The sequence below is a fragment of the Scylla paramamosain genome, chromosome 36, assembly GCF_035594125.1.
Source record: "Scylla paramamosain isolate STU-SP2022 chromosome 36, ASM3559412v1, whole genome shotgun sequence".
In the NCBI taxonomy this organism is placed as follows: Eukaryota; Metazoa; Arthropoda; class Malacostraca; order Decapoda; family Portunidae; genus Scylla; species Scylla paramamosain.
In genome coordinates, this window is record NC_087186.1 from 5,945,241 (window position 1) to 5,956,907 (window position 11,667).

Consider the following 11,667-nt stretch of genomic DNA (forward strand, 5'->3'; position numbering starts at 1 on the left):
CTCTTAGGCGGGAATGATAAAGACTAAAGATTAAAGACTAATATAATACAGTTCTCCAACAGTCCACTGAACACCTGTCTTATTTACCTGAGGGTACCGAGGAGGAGGAGGAGGAGAAGGAGGAGGAATTGTTAATATGCTGCTACTACTACTACTACTACTACTGCTACTACTACTACTACTACTACTACTACTACTACTACTACTACTACTACTACTACTACTAATAATAATAATAATAATAATAATAATGAAAAGAAGATGAAGAAAAATATAACATTAAAAAACACACTTTCTCTCTCTCTCTCTCTCTCTCTCTCTCTCTCTCTCTCTCTCTCTCTCTCTCTCTCTCTCTCTCTCTCTCTGTCACGTCACAGTCTTCACACAGTTCGCGCCCGTGACCAAGAAGTGACGTGTTGACAGATTCATTTTCCTTGTGTCTGTTTTGAAATGTGTTTTCTTGTTTTGCTTCGTTTACTTTTAATTATTTTGTTTTACTGGCGTGTTCACTCGTAGTGGTGTTTGTGTGTTTTTTTTTTTGTCGCAGGTTATTTTCTCTTTCTGATTTTTTCGTTTTTTTTGTAATTTTAGATAATACTTTCTGCACGTATGTTTGAAAAAAAAAAGAAAATAACACGTGTATTTACAAAATCCGTTATTCATAAATTGTTTCCTGTAGTTTCCATGCATAACCAAGATAATCACACACGATTCTTCTATTATTTTTATACGTGTTGATATCCCTAATGGCTTGTAATAATTTGTCTTCCTGCAGTTTTTACGCATCATCTCTCACTTTTCTTCATTACTTTATTCAATACTCATCAGGATATTCACACTTTACTTACTTATTTTCATATACTTATTTATCTCCCTAATGATTTCTTACACATTGCTTTGGTGGAGATCTTACGCGTCACCTCACAGCTTCATCACTTCTTGCACCCTGCACTTTCATCTCTCCATCCCCGCCATACCCACTTTCCACCCTCCTCGCTCCCTCATGCACATCTTTTTCTTCACCTTTTGCCGTTTTCTTACAATGAGAGGTTGGCGCCACATACGAGTCTTCTCATCCTTATCACAATTCTATCCCTCCATCTCGCTCTGTCTTCCCCTCACTTTTCTTCCACCTCTCCTTATGTTTCCGTCCTTGCAAGCTCCCTGTCCAGTGCCGTGTATTTTGAGTCTATAAGTGGAGGCTGAAGGTAGACTGGTGGGGCTTGACCTGGGGATTAATTAAAGGGAAAGGATACCTGGGAATCTGTGAGGTGTGAAAGTTTTGGTCCTTAATCTCGTGTGTTGGTTCGTTTTAAGAATGTTATGTGAAGTTTGCGTAGTCTTTTATTCCGTCAAGTGTGTAAAGGGAGGAGGAGAGGAAGGAGTATGGAAAGATGATACATAGAAGAGGAAATCATACTACTACTTGGAGAGGAGGAGGAGGAGGAGGAAGAGGGAGGTAGGGAGGGAGGAGGGATTGCGTGTTACTGGTAAATATTCTCCCTGTAGTAATCTTCCTTGCACAGATAACCTATTCCTCCTCCTCCTCCTCCTCCTCCTCCTCGCATACTACTTTGTCTTGTTTCACTATCTGATACCCAACTCTATCTCCCTCCCCTCTCTCTGTCTGTCTGTCTGTCTGTCTGTCTGTCTGTCCGTCCGTGTCTGTTACACACACACACACACACACACACATACACGCACTCACACACTAAAGCACTCACTAAATGTAAAAAAAAAAAAAAGAGTAAGAGAAAACAGCATAAATAAATAAACTGGATGCAAGAAGAAATCGCTGGAGTGCTGAATTAATAACCAACAAAACCTTGTGAGGTGCAACTTTCCCACCGCGGCAAAGCAACGTGTCTCTCCGCGCAGTGCCGCCTACAATTACACAGAAAGGTCGAGGGGTGATTTAAGTCTCCCGAAACGGAAATGTCTCGCGCCTGGGAACTACGTGGAGTCAGTGGGTACGCCTGCCCGCGCCACTTCCCTTCCACGCCCCAGCAGCCTTCCATCTCCTGCCGGCCTGTGGTGTTCGGGTTGGCATGTTCTCCCCGTATATAAAAGATAAAAAGCATGCTGTAAGTAAAAGGATACTGTAAATATTTCGCGTCTGGAAACCACGTGAAGGTACACTTAATCTGTGTCCTTCCCTCCCACGCTCCCAGAAGCCTTCCACCTCTTGCCCTCCTGTGTTGCGGTCGCTAACATTTCATTTGTAGCCGTTAGCTTGTGTTCCCTGTGTAATAACAAAGAAAAGGCTTAAAATATCGACTGTGAATTATGTATATATGTCCATTAGTTCTCCACATAAGTTATTCATAGTTAGCAAGTAATATCCATACATGATAGTTAAAAAACATACAATATAGGCTGTAAATTAGGCGTATATTCATTGGTTGACCATTAGTTAGCAAGTCATCTTTATGTGATGGATAAAAAGCATGAAATGTTGACGGTAAATTATTAATACATCCAATAGCTACACATGGCGCAACACGAGTTTCTGCAGATTGTTGCTACAGGTGAAAGTTAATCTAGGAAATAAATGTTCTATGCCCCCTATGCATTTTGAGGCGTTTAGCTGTGGTGTGAAATTCAAGTGTGGCCTGGTAACAGATACAACGGGCGAGTCTGGCGGGTATCCATGGCGTGATGTGTAGACCATGATATCCGGTTATTTAGTAATGTTCTCTACAAGTTTTGAAGGCTTGTAGCAGGGTTTGGGAAACAAAAAAAAAAACGGTAAAAAAAAAAGTTTTTTTGGGGGGGTTTATTGTTTTTGCTTATTCCTTATATTTATATGTAAATCTGTTCGAATAAGCAATTAAAAGTAATTAGAGTGAAGTAGGTTTATTTTATTTATTTATTTATTTATTTATTTATTTATTTTTTCAATGTAGGAGGGGCACCGGCCAAGAGCAACAAAAATATAGTAAAAAAAAAAAGGCCCACTGAGGTGCCGGTCCCCGAACAGTCAAAGGCGGCAGTCAGAAATTACAGGATCAGTGTCTTGAAACCTCCCTCTTGAAAGAGTTAAAGTCATAGAAAGGAGGAAATATAGAAGCAGGAAGGGAGTTCCAGAGTTTAACAGAGAAAGGGATGAATGACTGAGAATACTGGTTAACTCTTGCATTAGAGAGGTGGACAGAAAAGGGGTGGGAGAAAGAAGAAAGTCTGTGCAGTGAGGCCGCGTGAGGAGGGGAGGCATGCAGTTAGCAAGATCAGAAGAGCAGTTAGCATGAAAATAGCGGTAGAAGATAACAATAGATGTAGCATTGCGGCGAAGAGAAAGCCTAGGCTGAGGACAGTCAGTTAGAGGAGAGGAGTTGATAAGACGAAAAGCTTTTGATTCCACCCTGCCTAGAAGAGCGGTATGAGTGGAACCTTTCCCCTCCCCCACCCCCCATACATGTGAAGCATACTCTATACATGGACGGATAAGGTCCATGTACAGAGTTAGCAGCTGGGAGTGAGAAAAACTGATGGAGACGATTCAAAACGCCTAACTTCATAGAAGTTTGTTTTGTTGGAGGTGATGTGTGAAGTTTCCAGTTTAGATTATAAGTAAAGGACAGACCGAAGATGTTAACTGAAGAAGAGGAGGGGCAGTTGAGTGTCATTGAAGAAGTGGGGATAGTTGTTTGGAAGGTTGTGTCGAGTTGATAGATGGAGGAATTGAATGTTTGAGGCATTGAACAATACTAAGTTTGCTCTGCCCCAATCAGAAATTTTAGAGTTCAGGAGTCAAGCGTTTCGTAGCTTCTCTGCTTGAACTGTGTACTTTCTGAAGCGTTAGACGTCTACGAAAAGACGTGGAAATGTGCAGGGTGGTATCATCAGCGAAGGAGTGAATAGGACAAGAAGTTTGTTTAGAAGATCATTGATGAATAATGGGAAGAGAGTGGGTGACAGGACAGAACCCTGAGAACACCACTGTTAATAGATTTAGAAGAAGAGTGACCATCTACCACAGCACCAATAGAACGGTGAGAAAGGAAACGAGATGAAGTTATAGAGAGAAGAATAGAAGCTGTAGGAGGGTAGTTTGGAAATCAAAGCTTTGTGTCAGACTGTATTAAAAGCTTTTTGATATCCCTAAGGCCTAAACCAACAGGAAAAGTTTCACCAAAATCCCTAGAAAGAGGATGACCAAGACTCAGTAAGGAAAGGCAGCAGAGTGGCTTCGACAGAATCCTTACTGGCGATCAGATAGAAGGTTGTGAAGTGATAGATGTTTAAGAATCTTCCTGTTGAGGATATAGATTCAAAACCTTAGAGAGGCAGAGAAAGATGAAGAAGTAAAGTTATTGGAGATGTTTTTGGATAGGTGCCAGAAGTCACGAGGAGAGTTAGATCTTGAAAGATTTTGACTTTTCCTTTCTATTAATGGAGAACATACGCTTGTTTAGGTCATGCTGATACAGGTTGGTCCGGTTAGACAAAGCCTGTGTTAACTTGTACTGTACAGTAAATGAACGGATCAGGCTTGCCTAATTTTACATTTTTATGTATATGTTCATATATAGACCTTATTTATCAATATGGCTTAAAACTAAATTATATATATATATATATATATATATATATATATATATATATATATATATATATATATATATATATATATATATATATATATATATATAAACCCACTTTAGGCTTTTATTATTTTTTTATTTATTTGTTTATTTATTTATTTATTTTTTTTATGGTGGGGAGAGACGTTTTGGGGTGGAGTTTTTAATGGCAACCTTGGTTTATAGTACAGCATGATGAGGCGAGTGACGACTATGTACAGGTGATTTACTGATAAACAGGAAGCTGAAATGAAGGGGAAAGAGGCTGGGGTTAAGAAAGAGGAGGTTAGAGTTAAGAGCAGTGACGCTAAAACTAAGAGGAAGGAGACTGGATGTAAGAGGAAGAAGCTTAATAAAGAGGAAGGAGGCTGTCAATAAGAGTTAGTCAAAATACTCTTATTCACCCACGCAGGTGGCAGACACAAGTACTCATGTCCACCCACCCACCCACCAACCCAGTGAGTTAGAAGTACAACCCACCCACCCACCCAGTGAGTTAGGGAGAAGTATTACCACCCATCCAAGAGGGAAGTATCACCACCCACCCACCCACATACCCACCAATCAGTCCAATGAGTTAGAAGCATCACCACCCACCACCCACCCACCACCCACCACCCACCACCCACCCACCCACCACCCACCTAATTATTCATAACAGCCTTATAGAATGCACACATGAACTTTCTCCCGCGTTGCAAGAATCGGCACCTTGGAAAAGAGAGAGAGAGAAAAAAAAGAAGGAAGAACAATTCCCAATGACGCAGGAAAGCTAACCAACATATTATTTTCCTACAGTAAATTCCCAACTTTCGCTTCTGCCTTTCTCCCGTGAAGAACAGTGGCCTTGTACGTAGAGTTTGCCTGGTCGAAGGTATGGAGCGGTGGGTAGTAAAGACTTGTCGGGTGTGTTAGGTAATCTTAATGAGTCACCTGCTGCTTGGTTACGTAAAGTTATTAGGTGTGTGTGTGTGTGTGTGTGTGTGTGTGTGTGTGTGTGTGTGTGTGTGTGTGTGTGTGTGTGAGTGCGTGTGTGTGTGTGCAAGACGTCGTGACGGCAGGAAGGGCGCAAGTGACATCAGATAACCTTGCCATGGGGACGTCCCAGCACACACACACACACACACACACACACACACACACCATGACATACAATCTAGAGACATACGAGTATCGACAACTATAATTTCCATTGCGTGTGTGTGTGTGTGTGTGTGTGTGTGTGTGTGTGTGTGTGTGTGAGTGTGTGTAAGCGTCACTATGCAAGAAGTCAAATAGCTTAGGTTGGGTTTAGGAAGGGGGATAAAAACCCAGGGAGGAGTTAGGATTCTTTTAATCTCTAACGTTTCGGCTGAATAGCCATCCTCAGAGAGACTATTCAGCCGAAACGTTAGAGATTAAAAGAATCCTAACTCCTCCCTGGGTTTTTATCCTCCTTCCTAAACCCAACTACTTGTCAACATGAACAATTCAGATAGCTTAGACTTGAGCTCACCGGTAACGTGACCATGTAAAGTTGTGGTGATGGTTGTTCTTGTTACAAATTTTCTTCTTATTCTTCTTGTTCTTTTTGTTCTTCTTCTTGTTCTTCTTCGTCCTCCTCCAGGTGCTGTTTGTTGTTGTTGTTGTTGTTGTTGTTGTTGTTGTTGTTGTTGTTGTTTTTGTTGTTGTTGTTGTTGTTGTTGCTGTCGGTGTTGTTGTTGTTCGTTCTTCTTGTTCTTGTTCTTGTTGTACTACTACTACTACTACTACTACTACTACTACTACTACTACTACTACTACTACTACTACTACTACTACTACTACTACCACCACTACTACCACTACTACTACTACTACTACAACTACTACTACTACTACTACTACTACTACCACCACCACCACTACTACTACTACTACTACTACTACTACTACTACTACTACTACTACTACTACTACCACCAGCACCACCACCGCTGCCGCCGGCTACGTGACAAGGGCGGCGTGGCAGCATTCAGACGTGAACGAAGCCTCCTGGCGGGGTCACTGCAGGAGGCGCGGCGGCTGATAAACCGCACCTAAAAGTGTGACCAACTCTAGGAAAGTCTTTCACGCTTTGTTTCCCTCACAGAACCCTTTAAATCTTTTCCTACTCCCCATTCCCCTCTGTTGCCTCACGCCTGTCACCCTCTCATCAGCATTCGGAAACGCTTTGTTCACTGCACGATTGTTTTCAGAGGCCATGGAGAGCCGGGTTCTTAAGATTATTTTTTCTGTTAATAATGTAGAAGTGTTGGTAATATGTCACTAGAATCATAAAATCGCTCTTAAAAAACAGTGTAAATTCAACTAGAGCCTTGAAAGTAATTGTATTCAGAAACGCATTTACTTTCACCACGACTAATTTAAAGGGTCACTAAGATGATTAGCCGCTTTCCCAAATGTGCTTATCTTCTTATTAATGTAGAAGTGTTCCTAATCTGTCACTATAACCATAAAAGACACCCTTAAAAACCCGTGTAACTTCATCTTTAGCCCCAGGAAAGTAATCGAGGCGTGATGCAGAAGTGTCTCGGAATAAGGTACTCTCCCACCTTCACTCCAGCCGTGCGCCCCGGATGCTGGGGACTAGAGGAGGAGGAGGAGGAGGAGGTGGTGAGTAGTAGTGGACGTGTCGGGGAATTATGAGGGGATGAGGCATTGGGCAAGATGGATGTGGGTCAGCTCTGGTTTTTGTTGTAGGTGGAAATGTTACGCGCCGCTTCTGTGGAAAATTCAGTATTGTTATCGTCGTTGTTGTCATCGTAGCTGCCTGTTGTCACGTATGACCTTAGCTGAGGAAATGAGGTGCTGCTGCTGCTGCTTTGTGTGTGTGTGTGTGTGTGTGTTGCAGCTCCGTTGTTATTGTTACTTGGAAGTCTGCTTTTGTATCCTCTACTGTTTGTGTATTTTCACTTCCACACACACACACACACACACACACACACACACACACACACACACACACACACAAGCGTGGCTCAATGGTAACATTCTTGTTTTATCATGTGGCAGGCTGACGTTCGCTTCCCTGTCAGTTCACCACAGTGTTCCCTGAATAGCGACCAGGTACTGTCTCTCTTGAGCACCACAGCGGCAGTCGGCGTGTGAAGCACCCCGTCTGTAGCGTTTTGAATCGACAACTTTCAACTTTTTCTTGTCTTTAATTTTCAGACTGGATTTGGCTCACGGAATATGAGTGTAATTTAACATTATTGTGATAATTGCATAAAATCCTGTAGAAGGCGTCAGACAAGGTAGAGAGTTGTTAACCATTCAGGGAAGAAGGAAAGGAACGAATCGAGTGATATTCTTGCGACTCTCGTGTTGCGTTGCTGCAGATAACAAAGAGATAATCAAATGCTTTCTTATTCATAATACAATGTGGGAGAATATCTTCTTGGGGAATAAATAAAGAACAATTTACGTGTGTCCTTTTTGACGCATGCAGAAAACTAAGTGGTCATAATATATTCTGAATAATCATTCCCGTTGCCTTTCAGAACATTGGTGATGTGCGTTCAAGCCTTCACCTCTGCCACACTCATTCATGTCAAATAACTCAATCATTTGTATTAGCAATGCAGGAACCATGAATTTCTGTGCAGTGATAAAGAGAAGACTGTATTTCTGCTTATAACTCAGTTTCCTTCTGCATCCACACAGGAAGTTTCTCTGCAGTGCTGGAAGTGTTAAGAAAGGGCGCGCTGGCAAAGTGGTGTTAAAAATATGTATGTCTGTACTGCACCTACCACTTGACTCTAAAGACAGTGGCTGCAGGACACACACACACACACACATACACACACAGTTTTCTCCCACAATACTTCTACGAAAAAACGCCTTCTCAGCGCAGCGCAGGCATCCTCATTTACCCTGAAAGTAATTTATTTATGTATAACGGCACGGGAAACCTGGAGGCGGCAGCACCCTATGCGCCGCGATGTCCTTAGCCAATACTCACGGTGGTGCGTCAGGCCAGGCTGCCTCCGCCTCGTGTAGCAAAGACACATCTGCTGCGCCACGGATTTCTTTGTGTATCTTGGAGACTGGCCGAGATAAGGGGGAAAATAAAATGGAAAATAATGATAATAAATGTAAAATGAACAAAGAGATAACTGAATAAATAAGTAAATAAGTACAGTAGATAAAAGTAAGACCAAAAAAAAAATGAATAAATACATAAATAGATGCAAGAATAAATGAAGACAAGTATATAAAATAAGTAGATAAATAAAAATAAAATGAAATAAATCAATGAAACTACCTAATTAAACAAAATAAATAAATAACTGGAAGAGAAACGAGGGCGGAGAAAAATCCCTCTCAACTTCACACGCACAAGAAATCAAAGGAGCTAATGAAGGCATCCAGCAAAGTTGTAGAGGTGCTCAAGTCGCAGGAAAGAGGGAAAAAAATAAATACACACATACACACACAGACACACACACACACACACACAGAGTTTTCGCATGTGAATTGAACAGATCCTCAGGCGCAATAAAGAGAAAGGTTAATCTTGCAATGATAACCTTGCCGTCTACCTGAAGAAAAAAGAAAAAAGTCGCTGTTTACTGAACACTTACAGGTGAGCAGAAATTTGACGAGTACGTGTGATTAAAATGTATTAAGGTGATGATGGTGATGATGATGATGATTATAGTGATGATGGTGATGGTGATGATAATAATGATGGTGGTGGTGGTAGTGTGTTGTTTGTGTGTTTAGTGTGTTTGTGTGTTTGTGTGTTTGTGTGTGTGTTTGTGTGTGTGTGTGTGTGTGTGTGTGTTTTAGAGGTGAAGAGAAGGACGAGAAGGGCCAGGAGGGAGGGATGGATGGAGTCGGGGAGGGAGGGAGGATGGGAAAGGATGAAGAGGAGGGAGAGAGGAGGAGGAGGAGGAGGAGGAGGAGGAAGGAGAGAGGGAAACGTGCATGTCTTAAGGTGAAACTAAGAACATGGATGAAAGAGAAAAAAAATAGGTGAAGGAGAGAGAGAGAGAGAGAGAGAGAGAGAGAGAGAGAGAGAGAGAGAGAGAGAGAGAGAGAGAGAGAGAGAGAGAGAGAGAGAGACTTCCTATGATGTAATCCAAGTTTTTCCGTTTTTTATCGATAATAGAGGAGGAGGAGGAGGAGGAGGAAGGTAAATAGTGGATAGGAAGAAGGAGAATATGGAAAAAATAAATGAAAGGAAGTGGAGATGAAGATGGAGGCAAAGGATGATTGTGATAAGAAGACGGAAAAGGAGGAGGAGGATAGGAAGGGGGAGAAAGAGTGGGGAGTGGTATAATAACAGGGAGGAAGAGGAGGAGGAGGAGGGGAGGAGGAGGAGGAGGAGGCAGCAATACTTGTTCTCAGTTGCTTGTTTCACGTGTTTTTTCCTTCATTTTCTCTTGTTTTTTCTCTATTTCTCACACTTTCGTTCACATTCTTACTTGTTTCTTTTCTCCGCTTTTTCCTTCATTTAACTCCCTGCCCCCTTTTTATTGTTTCCTTCCTCTTTTTAACTATTTAGTTTGCGATCCTTCCTTCCTTCCTTCCTTCCTTCCTTCTATCCTTCGTTTCTTCGCTTCGTTGTTCTTTACGAGTTAAATGTCCTTTCTGCACGTAATTATTTGTCTTCCCATGTCTGTTTACGTCTCGGTGTGAGGGGGGATGGAGTGCCATGTTCATGTTTGTATATGTATATATGTGTGTGACCTTCAGTCCTGGCCTGCTCATATATAAGCATAGAGGCGGGTTGGTCGCTGCAGTCCCGGAGCGGCGGTCACAGTGGCAGGAGGCGTCTAAGCAGCGCGTGTATGAAGGTGCATGAGTGAGCGTTTTTCATCTGGCTGGTCTTCCCCTTCAAGCGGTTCCTGGAAACTTACACGCATCGCCGCTGCTTTGACGGTCCACACAGCAAGTAAGGTTAGGGAGTGTTCTTAACCTTCGGATTTCTAATGGCACTTGTTTTTGTATTTTTAGAAATTCTTTGGAGATTTTACTTACTCTGCAGTTACTGAAAAACTTTACTAGATACTCGATGATCCCTTGTGGTGGGAGTGTAGCCTTTTAAAACAATATAAACTTCTGCATATTAAGGTGAGAATAAACGAGGAGTCAAAGGGTTAAAAAAACGTTCAGCGCCATGCATCGCTTTCATCATGTTCCAGATGTCCGTGATGAGGAGGGTGACGGGTTCAGGCTTCATGTAGATTTAGGAAGGAGATAGAAAGGAATTGGTTCTCATAGGGGCAGATTAATGGAATGGACTCGGTGATCAAGTTGTTAGTGCTGAGTCATTAGGGAGCTTTAAAGGAAGATTAGGCAAATTTATAGATGAGGATTGTGGAAGGTAGGGTATAAAATTACTTTTGTGACTTTCTGTAAGGCTTTACTCTGTGATAAACTACTAGTGGTGTGTGCAGCGCGAGTAGCTTGCGTGATCCGACCCTAGCACAGGACACTGATCAACGCACCGCTTCTCACCAGCTTCTTGAAGATCATGCTGTGAAGCTTTACAAGTGAACCTTCGGCATAATTCATTTATAAACAACTTTAACAACAAACCAACATCAGCACTAGGATGACTGGTGGAAACAGGCTCATTGAGGAACTGTTCTCAGAGGAAACAGGCTCATTGAGGAACTGTTCTCAGAGGAAACAGGCTCATTGAGGAACTGTTCTCAGAGGAAACAGGCTCATAGAGGAACTGTTCTCAGAGGAAACAGGCTCACAGAGGAACTGTTCATAGAGGAAACAGGCTCATAGAGGAACTGTTCTCAGAGGAAACAGGCTCATAGAGGAACTGTTCTCAGAGGAAACAGGCTCATAGAGGAACTGTTCTCAGAGGAAACAGGCTCACAGAGGAACTGTTCATAGAGGAAACAGGCTCATAGAAGAACTGTTCTCAGAGGAAACAGGCTCATAGAGGAACTGTTCTCAGAGGAAACAGGCTCATTGAGGAACTGTTCATAGAGGAAACAGTCTCATTGAGGAACTGTTCATAGAGGAAAACAGGCTCATGAAGGAATTCCCACGTGTTGGCCTGATGGCTTCTTACAGTTTCCCTTATTGTCTTAGGTTA

The 11,667-nt window shown here is 42.2% G+C and overlaps 1 protein-coding gene across 11 annotated transcripts in view; it reads left to right on the forward strand.

Moving 5' to 3' along the window:
• LOC135090744 (nitric oxide synthase-like protein) overlaps nucleotides 1-11,667 on the forward strand; it is a 158,033-nt gene that overhangs the window by 9,018 nt on the left and 137,348 nt on the right. For 8 of the 11 annotated variants that reach the window (XM_063987764.1, XM_063987771.1, XM_063987772.1 and 5 more), the window contains exon 1: nucleotides 10,342-10,503. The exons of 1 other annotated variant lie outside the window; for it this stretch is intronic. The gene's annotated coding sequence lies outside the window, so the exon portion shown is untranslated. Of the gene's footprint in view, nucleotides 1-10,341; nucleotides 10,509-11,667 lie in introns of those variants that run through there. 2 more of the 11 variants (XM_063987765.1, XM_063987768.1) reach the window with 1 other exon arrangement.